Here is a 14946-nt window from a genome sequence, read left to right as displayed (position 1 = left end):
TGCACGTGTACTAACTCAGTTCTCACAATAAATCTATGCAGGATGCACTGTCATTGTCCCCATTTTTCAGACGAAGACTGGTTAAGTAACATGGCCAAAGTCCAGGCTAGAAGAAGCAGTGCTGTGACTTTAGGCACTTGCAACTTACCACACACAGTTCTCCACTACTTTAAATTACATGAGGCAGCAGAGTGTGGGGTCATGCCCAAGTAGGTTGGCGAAGAGTAGGCTGCCGGGGAAGTGGCAGGACAGTGCTGGCCGGGTGACTGCTGGGCCTATATTTAGCCCCAAGAAAATCCTCATCCAAGAGAGAATGAGTTTCTCTCTTGCTTTCTATACTCAGACACGCTCTCTGATTAGGGAGGATGGAATTGCTTTACCACGCTCAGAGCTTCACTGTAATTAAAGTGCTTCTCAGATGTGGATGTGTCTCATGCCTCTGCTAATGCTGATCTGTGGAGGATGCTTTGAAACTCAGAGAAAAAAAAATAGAAGCATTGATTCATTTCATCACAAAGAGAACGGCAAGGAGCATGGAGCCCCTTTATGGTGTATGCCTGTGTCCCTTTCTTAAGGATTCCTGAGACCCTGTCATGCTCTTCCTTTTCCTCTGACATCCCCTGAATGCCTTCTCCCTACCCCCAGATATTCTTGACCCCAACCTCCTCCCCCCTCCCCCCTCCCCCCCGGCCAACCCTCCCCCCTCGCCACCCCTGTCCTTTCTAAAATATGGAAGCTGCTCCCAGGGTTCTTGATATATAATATCAAGACCATAAAAATCATTGCAGGGAAACTCCCATGTCTGAGTGGGGGAGGGTCATTTACTGAGTTCAGGAAGCAGTCATAGCAGATTATAGAAGTCTATGCTTCTTTTATATCTTCACAATCATCTTGAAGGCATACCCTCAGGTTACCCAAACTGTCCTCATGAACATGACGTTAGTTGATGACCGACTGGGAATTTTTGCTCAGGCTCTGATTACCTTAAAGTGTCATCAGTACTATTCACAGGACTGTGTAGAGGTATAGTTTGCCACAGAATATGTAGAAGATCTTTTCTGTGTCCCCCATGCACTGGGACATTTGGAAAATGAGATGTAGCTTTGAGAAATTAGCATCACCCCACATGTGCCTTTTCCTGTCATGGGAACTTATATCGCCATTGCTCCACAGTACCTTCTACACAGGGGTATTTGCACCCACTGGCTCTTGTGCCACAGGTTCATACAATGGGACACTCGCCAAATGAGTTTTCTAAGTTATTCCTTATTTCAGACAGTGGCCTGAGTTCTGTCTTAACCCTGATATAACCATAAATATAACAAGCAAATGTATATTGTCTCTAAAATATGCATGGAATTGCAAAAAAGTAAAAGGTACCTACTTTTAGGTCTGACAAGATATTCACTCCATAGAATTATGCACCGCGGTTCCCACTGCTCTGTAAAATCTTTGGGAGGCTTTGCATTTCATATGCAAGCACTACTAGCGTGGCATTCCTAGAACATTTAAATAGCCTGCCTCTATAGAATTAGCTAGACAGCCAGCACCAGAGAAGTTAGGAGATAATTATGTCTTCCCTAAAATGAACTTATGTTCTAAGGAGGGAATGTGGCCAAGATGCCAGGTATGTTTTCCTTTTTCTTTGTATCTTGGCCATCTCATTCCCAGACACGGTCCAAGCCACACTTTTGCTCATGTTTCTTTCTTTCATGAAATGACTTTCTTCTCTCAGAGCTCATTATTACAAATAAAAATATCAATTTCTTGTATCTTCAAGATTTTATTTGGGACATGCTTTGGGGCTTTTGTATAACCTCTTTGTAAAGAAGTTTTGTAAAACATAATGATCTTGTCATCTGCTTTTCTTTTTTTAGACCCAAATAATCAAATTAACAGGTAGAAAGATTCAAGCTTTCTAGTTTAAATTTGTGCCAAATTGATTCAAAGTTAACATATTTTTGAAAGTGTTGTCTAATTAAATTTCAAATGGCTCTTGCTAACGTTTAGCCCTGTTTCCAGCTCCTCTGTCAGTCTAAGGAGCCAGTTAATAAAAAGGTAAGGGGGCGGGGGGAAGAGGAAGGAAAAGAGAATTAAGAGATGGATTAAATCCATGCCTTTTGTGTGGTGTCTTTACCTAATCAGTCATTTTATATCAGTCTCTGAAAAAAAAAAAAAAAAAAGACGTTCTCTGGAAGAAATAGAGGGCCGCCCCAACTTTATCTCTGGATGGCATGGCTGGCATGCACAGCTGTTCCCTCTGAGCATTGCACAACTCAAAAGGCACCATTCCCATCGTAATTCATGTGTATGGACCTGACCACGGACATTTCTTCTCTGACACCGAATCCTGGCTCCCTCCCTTACCTCCCCAGCTGTGATCTGCACTCAGTGCTCAAAGTGGGTCCTTCCTGAGCCACTCTAGTGAGCATCCCAGTCTGACAGTTTCCTGAGGGTCCATCCACATAATCTACTCCTCTCCCAGGTTTGCCCCATTCTGAAAGACAGAAACTGGGACACCTGCTCTGCTCCTGGCAATGCCTAGTGACTTCTCAGTGCAGCTCCGGCTCCCAGCCAAGACTCTGCTTCTAGAGTCATCAAGGAATCCATTGCTTGTGCTATTATGTCCAGTTATGCCCCTAACCCCAGGCCCCAGACTTTCCTGTCCCCCTCGTCCTACTTTGTCTCGGTTCTGTCTGGAATCAGGGAGAAGGTTCCCAGAATACTCCCCTATTTGGAAAGTGGAGGACGGGGGGGAGAGGAAGGAAGAGGTAACACTAAAGTTATCTGCAAAGTGACCCAAATCTGCCCCATCCTGGTCCATTTTTGTCAGGTACTGGGCTAGCCCTTAACAGAGTTTGCATTAGGGAACCTGCAGACAATTACCGAGCCTTTTATTTTGATATAAAAGTGTTTTGAATGGTCCTTTCATTAAATCCATTAACATCTTCCTCTGAGAAGATCTTAAGAAACTGTGTTTCAGTTACCAGCAGAGAAATGCCAAGGGCTGCTCGTCCCACATGTTTGAGTCTGCTAAATATATTCCCGGACACCTCCAGGAGCCTCCTTTTGTCCTGTGGGCATTGCCTGGCTGGCTTTTCACCACACCAACCATTTCCTATTCTTTCTTTTCTTCTTCTCTCCTTAGTTTCCCCCTTTTCTTTTTCAAGGACTAAGGGGATTATTTCTCTAGAGCTGAAAGGGACCCCAAAGAATCATCAATTCAGTGCGTTGCACTGAGGAAAATAAGATAGTTTTATCCCCATTTTACAGAAGAAGCAACAGGTCCAGGCAGAGAAAGAAACTTGCTGTAAGTCACAACTCAGAGAGGTTCCAAGCAAGTGTCTCATCTTTGGCTGTGAATTAGAATCATCTGGGGACAAAGCTTCCAGAGCGATTAGATGAGAACCTCTGCAGATGGTGTTTCTCAAGCCTCACCTGCATCAGAACCCCCGGGTGTTGGTTAAAAACCAGGTTGCTGGGCATCCCCAGATTTTCTGATCAGTATTTCTGCGTGGGTCTTGAGACCTGCCCGTATAACCAGCTCCCAGGTGAGGCGATGCGGATGCTGCACGTGGAGAGCCCACCGAGAGAACCAGCGGTGTGGGAACCACCTTTATGGAGGGATGGGTCAGCAAAGAAGAGTGACTCCCCACCCACTTCAAAAAGCACCAAGCTGTGCCTGGCCGGCAAACCAGGAACTCTGGCTAAGGTGAAGAATGGCAATTCAACCAACAGGAAGTGGGCTGCACTAGAGGATTCTGTCTTTTTCAGCACCTTCCTGGTCTTGGTCTCAGCACTACTCTTCATCTTATCAATTTCACGCCAGAGCCCTGCCATACTTCTAGCTTCTGGGTCATTGTGTGTGGAAGGACCTCCCTCAGACCCAAATGAGGCTGTGTGCTGTCCTGCCCAGACCTAACTGACACCTGCCCTCAGATCCTCAGGGCGTGGTGCCTCTGGTGCCCGGGGCATGCCAATTTCTGCCCTGTGCCTTGACTTCTTCTTGCCCTGTACTGTTTGTTGGAAATACTCTCTGGATGGCCGCTAGGCCTTTATGCCTTTGTGCCTCCTGTATACTTCCCTATGGGGACCAGCCTAAGAAACAGATCATTTTTGCTTCAAATAGTCACATTCCTAAAGGCTCGATAACGATTTCTGATTTTGAACTGTGAAATATCTCCTTTTCAGTCCACTGGCTGAGGAGAGCTGATTAACATTTTTAATTCATTTACCCATTTGTCAAACATTTGTTGAGTAACTAATATGTGACTAGCACTATCCTAGATTTAAAGATAAGGAGACAAATAAGACACATTCCCTTCCCTCGGGTAGAAGTGAGGGAGATAGTGTGATGAGTGCTCACATGGAATCATGCACCAGATTCATTGGTATGATGTCAGGTGGAGGGACAGTGCAATTAACCTCTGAGCCACGGCTGAGGTTGTCAAGTCCTCCATGTCCCTGGGATTTAGGCTTGCAGGTCTCTAAATCATTACTGTTGGCAACACAAGATGGATTTATAGCTATAGGACCGATAGTACAGACAAGAGGGCAGAGAATTATTCTCTCACGGTGGTGTGCTATGCGAGGTAATAGAAAGTCTGATCATTGGAAGGGTTTGCAAATGGAATGTTAAGTGAGAATGGCGAGTTTCAGATGCTAACTGTAAAATGAATGGGGCATCTCGAGGTTAAGTGGCACACCCAGAGAGCTGGGTTAGGAAGTGGAAGAGGGGAGAGCCAACCAGGGAGGGAGTACATGCCACTGATGGGAGCTTCTCTAGAGTAAGGGAAGAGCCTCGAAGCAGTAAACTGGAATCTCACTAACTTTGCTGAGGGCCTGTGCCCACTATGTGGTTTCACCCTGGCCTGCTGTGCAATTTCCACCGTAACTTGTATGAGAAAACATAGTGCTCAGGGCAGCTGGCCCCCAGCTGGGAAGATACCCCCCCGTGCTGCCACCAGCTCCTCAGAAGAGGGCCCCAGCATCTAAAAATAGTGCCTTGGTCAGTTGAAGGGCATGTTAGAAACAAACAAAATCCAGCCCTTTATAGGGTCACTATAGGATGAATGCCAAGTGCCCTGACTGAGGGAAGAGCTGGTTTGAGAGGTGAATGTTGAGACCACCAAGGGTATGGTGCTCATCAAATGGTAAAAATTAAGCAAAATCCTCAGATGCATGCAGACTGATGCCGAGGGATGAGAATGACTCACAAAGCAGTCCTTTCATTACTTTCAATAATTTGCTGACCCTTTCTGGGATACAAGGTCCTTCATTCTATGCTGGGAATGTGATTAAGTAGAGTTTTGTAAATAGGTGCCTTTAAAAAATATATCTAGGGAAGTTGCTATTTAAAGGCAAAAAGGATAGCCAATCTTTACCTAAAAGGAGGAATTCTCTGGCAATATGATTAAACATGTCCCAGCTTACCTGTTTCTAAAGAATAATTAAAAAAAAATGTTTAAAAAGTGGCACAATCCTTCAGCAAAACTGTTGAGTGGAGAAAATCTTTCTTGAGCTCTGTATCTCATTTCCTCAGTTTAATATTCTTTGAAAATGTGATGAGTTTTAGTGGATTAAATTTTTAGGGGAACTTTTGGTGAAGGCTTTTGGGGAAGTAGTACCTTAATCCAAAAGAATATTCCTAATGGTTTTATGGGATTGGAAGAGGTATCTTTGGATTAGGAGGTTTTCTAATAACCCTCAAACCCCCCATCCAATAGCTCCCCACACTGGACATGAAGCTGAGCAAATTCTAAATCCAAATGTATTATATCTACTCTAAGCTATGGGAAGCCACCGCTTGCCAATTCTGTCATGGGAATGCACCAAGGAACTCGGAAGGCTGATGAACCTTGGGCTGTTAGCAGGGCTGATGCTAAGCACCTCATCTGTTGAGATAGTGGTGGCTCAAGGCAATTCCCTAACCTGATAATCCTTTTACTGTTTACCAAACTTTACCTTTGATATGCCTGTATGCATTGCTAAAGGGCAAATGTATATTCAAATAAATAAACAGCGGACCAGACCAGAAGTCAGTATGTCTCTTCAAAAAAGAGGGTCCACCTGGCCCCCAATGCCTTCTAAATTCATATTTCTTGTATAGCATTTTCATTTGTGCGTTAGCCCCTCCTTCAGATCCTAACCCTGCCATAAAGGTTATGGCACTAAGATTTTTTTTCTTTTCTTTTTTCTTTTTCAGCTTTATTGAGGTATAATTGAAGCTTCATCATGAAAGAGGTTCAGAGAAAAGCAACAATAGCCATTTGTACAGAAAAAAAATAATTTAGAAGAAAGAGTTAAAAGAATTGGGACTCCCAGTGGTGGGGAAGAGAATGCTAGAGAAAAATAGTAACAGTAGCTTAAAGTATGTCTAGCACAGTACTGTGCAATAGAAATAGATGTGAGCTGCATAAGTAATTCAAACTTTCCTACTAACCACATTACACAGAGGTTATAAAAAACAGGTAAAAATGATTTCAATAATATATTTTATTTAGCTCAATGTATCTGAAATGTTATTTCAATATGTAATCAATATAAAATTATTTTAATGGAATATTTTACATTCTTCACACCAAGTGTTAGAAACCCAGTACAGTGGGGCCTTGACTTACGAGTGTCCTGACTAACGAGTTTTTTGAGATACGAGCCATCTCTCGGCCGATTTTTTGCTTTGAGTTGCAAGCTAAAATTCGGGTTACGAGCCAGCTTCAGATACCCCACTGCTAGTTGGCACAGCGAACGTCACAGTGAACCACAACATCAGCCCAGCATCCAATTCATTGTAATGGTGAAAATTGATTTGACATACAAGTAATTTGAATTATGAGCTCCGTCATGGAACGAATTAAACTCGTAAGTCAAGGCCCCACTGTATTTATTTTATAATCTAGCATTTCAGTTTGGACAAACTACATTTCCTGGGTTCAGTGGTCACCTGTGGCTAAGTGCCTATTAATGTACAGTGAAGTACAGGTTTAGACCTGGAATGAGGCTCCTGGGAAGTGTCCTGAGTGGCATTTCTGAGCGTCTGTGAGGAGGAAATGAGAAGCAATTGAAGTTGAGGAGGTAAGGCAGCTATATAAGATAGAGGCCTGGGTACTGCCACCTAATTGATTCTGACTTATTCTGTCTGGGCTTGGGCCTGGGCATTTGCATTTCTTTTAAAGCTCCCCAGGTGACTCTAATGTAGCCAGGGCTGAGACGCACTGAGCCACAAAATGAGAGCAATTACACATTAAAATGAAAGTTTTAAGGAGGTGCCATGATCTCTTAGAACTGGAAGGAAACTTTGTATCACTGAGTCTATCTCTGTTTTGCAGATGTTGGGAGGCCAGCATTGGGCATTGCTGTTTGGTGCTTATTGATTATTTTGTTTGCTTGTTTATTTATTTACATCCACAATATATCCTCCCCCTTTTTTTCTTTTTTAGCCTAGAAGAGATTTTCAAACTCATTTCCGTTTGAGTTGAACTTGGGGATATGTGCTGATGATTGCCAAGGGCCTATCTAGCTCTGAGCGGCAGGGGTGTCTTCTCATAGGTGGAATCCGCTGCCTTTCTATTGGATGGTGCCACTGGGTGCACAAGATGAGGAACCATAGTCTCTGCTAGGCCCTCACCCTTCTTACTGCTGGTGAGTCTCTGTCCATTACCTCTTTGCCATCCTCTTCCCCATTTCTCTGAGGCAGAGAAGGATTTGGACCTGTGGGTCTGATGCATGACCAACATTTGCAAGGCCATTGCATTCTCACAAGTCCTTGCTAACATAATGGGCAATTTCTGCCACCAGCAAGTTAAGTATTTAGACGTAAGAAGACACATTCTACTGTGAAACAAGAGCAGTCTGAATGAGAGTCATATTTGGGGTCTAATGTGGTGGACAAAACCTGTGAATAGTTGATGCATAAATGTCACGGTGTAGACAGACTTGAGTATACAGAATGCTGTAGCCCCCACAGAGAGCCGGCAGGACCTATGCTGAAAACTGACTCCGTCAGGAGCTCGGATAACAACTTTCTCTTAGGATACCTACACTCCTTCAGTACCTCCTTTATCTGACAGTAAATCTCTCTCTTGCTCCCTCTTGTTTCTAAAAGTAGGTCACTCTTCAGTGCTTGCCTTTCAGCTTCTGGGAAGTGTCTACTGTCTTCTATCTTCTTGTCTAGCAGATCAGGCCAAAGAGAATGAAAGAGACAGAGACTCGCCACTTAGGTCATGGAAAGAGTAAGCTGGAATTGTGTCCTTAAGGTGTTGAAACTGATTAGTAGGGAAGCAGGTTTGGAGCAGAAATGCATAAAAATAGCTTTTTAGTTAGCTTAATATTCTCTGGTTTTAACAGTTCTATAAACTAAGATTCTTCAGAAGCTTGTCTATATTCCTTTCAAAGCCCCAAGCCCACAGGAATGGCTGGTCCAGGTTTCCTTCTGAGGACCCCAGGGGAGGTTCACTGGTGCTGAATGCTGGAACCCTGGAACAGAACAAATGGGTTTCCCAAGCAGTGAGTGGCAGCCTTTCTGAACACAGCTGCTTTCTTCAGTAGAAAGCTAAAAATAGCCCAATCATTGCAGGCTGGTTTCACTTTAAGCCTCTGCCACATCCATTTGTCTGTTTCATTCAGGGACTCTGCATGTCTGTGACACACGGATACTATTTCAGAGGGAAAGTGCATTGAAGAAATGATTCCTTTCCCTCCCCCACATTCACTGCAGATGTCCCCTACTGTCCAACACTGTTTCATATTAAGGGAACTCATGGAAACTTCCGGCATCCTTCCCATTCCCATCTGCTTCACTCATTTTTGGAAAAATAAACACCATCCGCATTGTAAGTCCAGATTACAATTATTAGGGTGTGTGGTTTTGTGGTGTTTGTTGTTTTTTTGGTTTTTTTTTGGTCAAGGAAATGTTCATTACATGTATGATTTTCTATGGATAGCTCATGAAATATTGAGTAAAACTGCCCTTTCCAGCTGAGGTAGGATTTTACTAGAGTCTCTACTCAGACGTAGTTTGAGGAGTTTTTGGTTTCTCTTTCTCCCGGAGCTGGCTGACTCTGTGGCCACAGACAAAGCCACTTCCCTTCCTAGCTCTAAAGGTGATGCAGACACCTATGGTGGGGGCAGCTGCTGTGAGCAGGTCCGTCTATTGGACAATGTTTGCTTAGTCCCTGCCCTTCCCCATCTTCCTCCCTAAGGAAGTCAGCTTTGCATTGTGTGTGGAGGCGGGTTCCTTATGTGGTTGATAGCAGTCTGACACTTACCTTCCCCCCTCTCAGCATCCTGGGTATTGAGGAACAGAACATAAAAGAGGAAAAAATTGGGGGAAGAATAAAAGAAATGATCCTGCTGCTTCACACTATCCATGCACAGAAGCAACACTCTTAAACAAGTATGCAAAAAAAAAAATCATTTATAATTAAAATATGGAAAATAAGTCCCAACCTTAAGTTCGATCACATTGTATATCACTTGTATGCAAGTATGATTTTAATGGCTTTAATAGAACTGAAAATCCTAAAGATGAGAGCTAATGTTGCTATGGAAACTTTCACATGTCTTGACTGCAGAACTCTTAGTTTAAATTTGCAAACTTAGTATCACATTAGCTTTTTTTTCACATTGGATTTCTGGTTGGTCTTTTAAGAAGATAAAAGGAGAAAAACTACATGTCATCCTAGCATCTCCTGTTACACTCACAGTCAAAGGAGAGGTTTATGATCATTTGACACATTTGTTTTTGTCTGCTCAAGGAAACCTCCACAAAAGAGCTTACATAAGGGCTTTGGAGGACAAAGATTTTTCTAGTCAAGCATGATTAATTTAGTCCCCAAATTTTCAAAATTGGAATGATTTTCTTTCCTTGCGGAATTAGATATCCAAAATATGAACCAATAGCCATGGGCTCATGGAGCTCAAAGCCTTATGCGGAGCAGAAGGAGCTGCAGAGCCCAGCACTGGAAGGCATGGTGATACCTGAAGCCTGTGTGCCTCCATTACCATCATGCCCTGCGCTGTGAAATGGGGCCCTCTCTAGAAAAGCAACATGAAAAGAATGCAGATTGGAGAATTGTGCAGTACTAATTCAGAAGGCGTGGGCATCCCTGTCCTTTGCTCTTTCTCCATCATCTCCTCCCTTAGCCTTGGAGGCAAACTGGAAGCTTTAGAGTCAAGCAGGCCTTCATATAAAGTTAGCTCCACCCTGGGGCATATTTAACTGCTCTGAGCTCCAGTATTTTCACTACATGGAAATAATAATGCATATGTCACATGGATGTTATAAGAAATGATTGTGATAATATATGCACAATACTGAGTGCACATGGTCAGGGCCCTTGGGAATGTGAAGGGACAAACTCATCCAAATTGCATCTATGGAGTTCTTGTGAAGCGGGCATAAGTCCCTCCTCTGCCCTCCCTGCCCCCATTAAGTACTTTGATTATTTTTACCTAAATTATATAAGTAATCTATTTACTCTGAAACTCATTTACTTGTGCTGTGACGATCTTGTCTCATCAACCTCTGTTAGAACCAGAAAAATAAGGCCTGGTATCATAGGCTAGCCACAATGAATGCTTGTTGGATGCAGGGGTGAGATGGAGGGGTATAGGGCATGTATAATGTTTTTGGGGAGGTGGCAGGCTCTGTTTTAAAAATTAAAAAATTTATGAATACAAAATTAACTTCAGTCTTAGGAAGGGCCATGCTGGTGTGGTGTCCTGAAGCCTACTTTTCATGAGCTTCACAGTAAATGTAACTTTGTTTGAAGAATGGAATATGATCATGAGAAACACTAATGAATGATCACTTGCCTTTTTGTAACCTTGTACTGTGCTATCACCTCCTTTGGTCCTATGACCATTTAATTTAGGTCTGTTAGTTGAGAGGTAGACTTATGATGAGAAACCATTATACCCACAAGGTGGGCGTAGGTGGTGTGGGACAGACAGTCATGAACCCGTAGAGTATCATAGAAAAAATTCACAATCAGGCTTTTATCCATAACCTATGCATTCATTTGCAATGGCTGCCATAACAAAATATCTCAGACTGGGTGGCTTAAACAACAGGAATTTATTTCTTGCAGTTCTAGAGGCTTGGAAATACAAGATCAAAGTGTTGGCAATTTGATTTGTGGGTGGGAGCCCTCTTCCTTGCTTGTAGATGGTGGCCTTCTCACTCTGTCTTCCAATGCCCTTTCTTCTGTGAATTCTGAGAGGGAGGGAGAGAGGGGGAGAGAGAGAGAGGATGAGGGGGAAGTGGAGAGAGAGGAACAGAGAGAAAGAGGTGTCTTTCTTTTCTTATAAGGCCACCAATCCTATCCTACCCTTATGACCTGTTTTAACCTTACTTATCTCCAAAAGCCCTATTTCATAATATAATTACATTGGGGGTTGAGGCTTCATTGTATGAATTTTGGTGGAGGGACACAATTAAGTCCATAGCAGCTACAAGGCCTGTTTTTGGCTTCACTTTGGGTTCTGATTTGAGGACTTAGCTTACCTTTTAAAACCTCCATTGGCTGCCTCTGGTCCATGCCTCCACTGGGGATCAAACCCGCAACCCAGGTATGTGCCCTGACCTGGAATCGAGCCCATGACCTTTCGGAGCATGGAACGACACTCCAACCAAGTGAGCCATCCAGCCAGGGCTCACTTGCTTTTTAGGCTTAAATACAGTCATCAGATATGGGTCTGATACTAGAGCAGCGATTTTCAACTGGTGTGCCACAAGACTTTTAAAAACAAGCAATACCTAACTATTTAGTCAGGGGCACTGACCTCTTTCCCCTTAGATTGTCAAATTAAAAAAAAAATGACAACAGCCAACACAATAATAGCTGTCTGGTGTGAATTATACCTATTAATCAAAATTATACCTATTTTTTGGTCAGATCAACAAAAATTATATTTTTGGGTGTGCTGTTGAATTTTAGTGACTAGTTTATGTGTGCCATGGGAGGAAAAGGTTGAAAATCGCTGTCCTAGAGCAAGGAGAGCATCACAGAATAATTACCTCCAGGAAGTAGAATCAAAATGGGGCCCTGCACACACAGCTCCCAGCTGGCGAGGCACTGCAGGTGCAGCAGGGCGGTACCGGGCAGGGCACAGGGAATTGACCTTCCTGGCCCCTGGCAAAGCTGTGCTCCTTCCCTTTCTTGTTCTTTCTCTTTCACATGTTACTCCTCTTTTCAATTCCTTTCTTTCTGTTTTCTCCTGCCTCCATTTTCAGTAGTACAGTGAGACACAGTGGTTCTTGGCCCTTTTAATGATGCTTCTCTACTTTTAATTTTCCAAAAATGAAAGGGTTCACTTATGGGTTGGGAGCAGGTCAGCAGAAAGAGCAGAATATATAAGGGGATGGTGGTGGGAGGTCAGGGTAGAGTTAGTTTAAGACAGGAGAAATGACTGTGTTGTACCAGGGCAGGAACGACGGTGTGAGGATGAGTGGGAGGTGCCAACACAGAGCAAGAAATACCCAAGTGATGACCCTGGGTCTCAATTTTCTCATCATTAAAAAAATAAATAAAAATGCTGGAGTAGAAAATCCCCAAATTCCCTTGAATCTCTACTAGTCCATACCTCTGTGCCTTTTTCTACCTCACCTTACTGGGAAATAGCATTGATAAATAAAACTTTGTGTGCCTTGTAAGAAAAACATTATGTAAATTCAATTATTGCCCAAATTAATTCTAATGAGGTTCAGGGGGGAAAACAAGTAACAACCTAAACTCTTTAATAAAGTGTTCTGAAGAGAAAAGAAGAATTATCGCCCACTTCTGCACTTCCTGCTTTTGGCAGAGACTAGAGTGGAAATCTGAAAACACTGTGAGACAGTCTGTTCTCATGGTATTTCTAGCTGAGAACAGGAAGGAGGGGAAATCTCATATGAGTGAGAGAGCCTGTTTGTCAGTGACTAGCAGGCCAAAGAAGTTTCCCTGGGCAATCGAGCTTGACAGCACCCCTGTAAGTTTTACCTTTATTTGGTCAGCATGGTAGACTTTGCCAGAAGCATCACCACAATCACAGAGACACAACTATTCACCATTATCACACCTGACCAGCTCCTCTCCCTGAAGCTGGGCGTCAGGTGCTGGAGACACAGACATAAGCCACAAGGCCCCTGCCCTCCTGGGGCATAGAACAAAGTTGGGAGGATCAGGTCTCTAGAAATGAAAAACAATTCTAATTCTTAGTGGCATCGGCTGAGTGCCAACTCAGCCGCGCAGGCAATGCTAGGAAGGAGCCATCTACAGGCTTCACAAACTCCCTTATGAGCTTGCACTTGTTCTCTACCTCACCAATGGGCTCTCCTCACTCATCGCTGGCATATTTTGTACCTTCAGGCAAAAAAAAAAAAAAGTTTCTCAATTTCTTTAACTCCTTTGCCCATCTCCAGTCACAACAGAGACTGCTCTGTGTGTGATGTGGATGAGTCACAAAGGCTGAATCATGTTAACAATAAGCATGTAATGATTAATGCATATTGATTGGCTGGGTGTGCTGGAACCAGGATCTAGACTAGTTGCATTGTCCCTAATTACCTGCCAGAGGGTTATGTGCCCTGGTGTCTCCGGCTGCAGCAGACATTCCAGGGAACGCCCTTGGTCACCAAGACTCCAATTGGGTCTCATAAATCGCCTGCGGTGTGAGTCAATGTCAGCTTTACAACCAGGGCCACTCAAGGGCTCAGGTGGAGTGGTGACTATGCCCTCCCTCGCACCCCCGACTCCCAGTGAAGAACACAGGAATCCTCCATGTGAGAGCAATTCTCTCATTAACTGAGTGCAAAACGTTCCAGGAAAAAGATAAAAAAAAGATTTGATTTACCTTTGAAATAATGGAATGATGAGGATTATGTTTGGAACAAGGGACTAATACTCAGGGTTTTATTGAAATGATCACCATTGCTGTGTTTATTTAAAGCTGGGTAATATGACTACACTGTGAATAGCAGAGTGCTTATGAGAGTGTGCATAAATTAGACAGATGCTGTTGGGACCCATCACGTTGTTATTTACTACAGTGTTTTAACCTACGTGACTGCTTTGTACCCACACCAGGTGAGAAGATGAAGTGATGTCTTCAGTAGTGGCTTGTGATCCAGGATTTCTCCAGGATAATTTTGTCTGTATCTTTGAGAAAACCTAAGATTGTTCTATGGCTTATTTCCTGTTGGGAATATGAAAATGAGTTAAATACAGGCTCAGTCACCAAAAGAGCATACTATCCAGCAAGTAAGGCAAACAGCAAGCAAGGCAAATTTGGGTATTATTTGTATACCCAAATAATACAAAGCAGGTAGGAGGACACTGGAAGGGAAACTCTACAGAATGAAAGTGGAGTGTAGATGTGATAATCTTCAATGTTATAAATGAGAATGCTAGTATCATGTAATCTTCTTTTAAAAATAATATTTTTATTGCATGTTCATTGTGGAAAATTCATAAAACAGAGAAAGACATAAAGATGAAAGTAAAAATCACCTCTAATGTTACCACTGTAAAATGTTGCTGTATATCATTCTAGTCATTTTTCTAGGCATACCTAGGCATTTTAAAACAACAGTATATTCACGTTACACTATTTTACAAGCTGTTCTCTTCATTTAAGAAGTATTGTGAAATAGATTGTGATTATTTTCCTACAATATTTCATGTCCTTCTACACTGATTTTTATTTTTTATTTATTTATTTTTAAAAAAAATATATTTCACTGACTTCTTACAGAGAGGAAGGGAGAGAGATAGAAAGTCAGAAACATCGATGAGAGAGAAACATCGACCAGCTGCCTCCTGCACATCTACCACTGGGGATGTGCCCGCAACCCAGGTACATGCCCTTGACCGGAATCGAACCTGGGACCCTTCAGTCCGCAGGCCAACGCTCTATCCACTGAGCCAAACCGGTTTCGGCATCTACACTGATTTTTAATAGTTTTGT

The sequence above is a fragment of the Myotis yumanensis genome, unplaced genomic scaffold (assembly GCF_028538775.1).
Source record: "Myotis yumanensis isolate MYYU_CA2020_CCGP unplaced genomic scaffold, mMyoYum1.0.hap1 SCAF_2, whole genome shotgun sequence".
NCBI lineage: Eukaryota > Metazoa > Chordata > Mammalia > Chiroptera > Vespertilionidae > Myotis > Myotis yumanensis.
The sequence above is the reverse complement of the archived record's forward strand: the minus strand, read 5'-3'. Positions refer to the sequence as shown.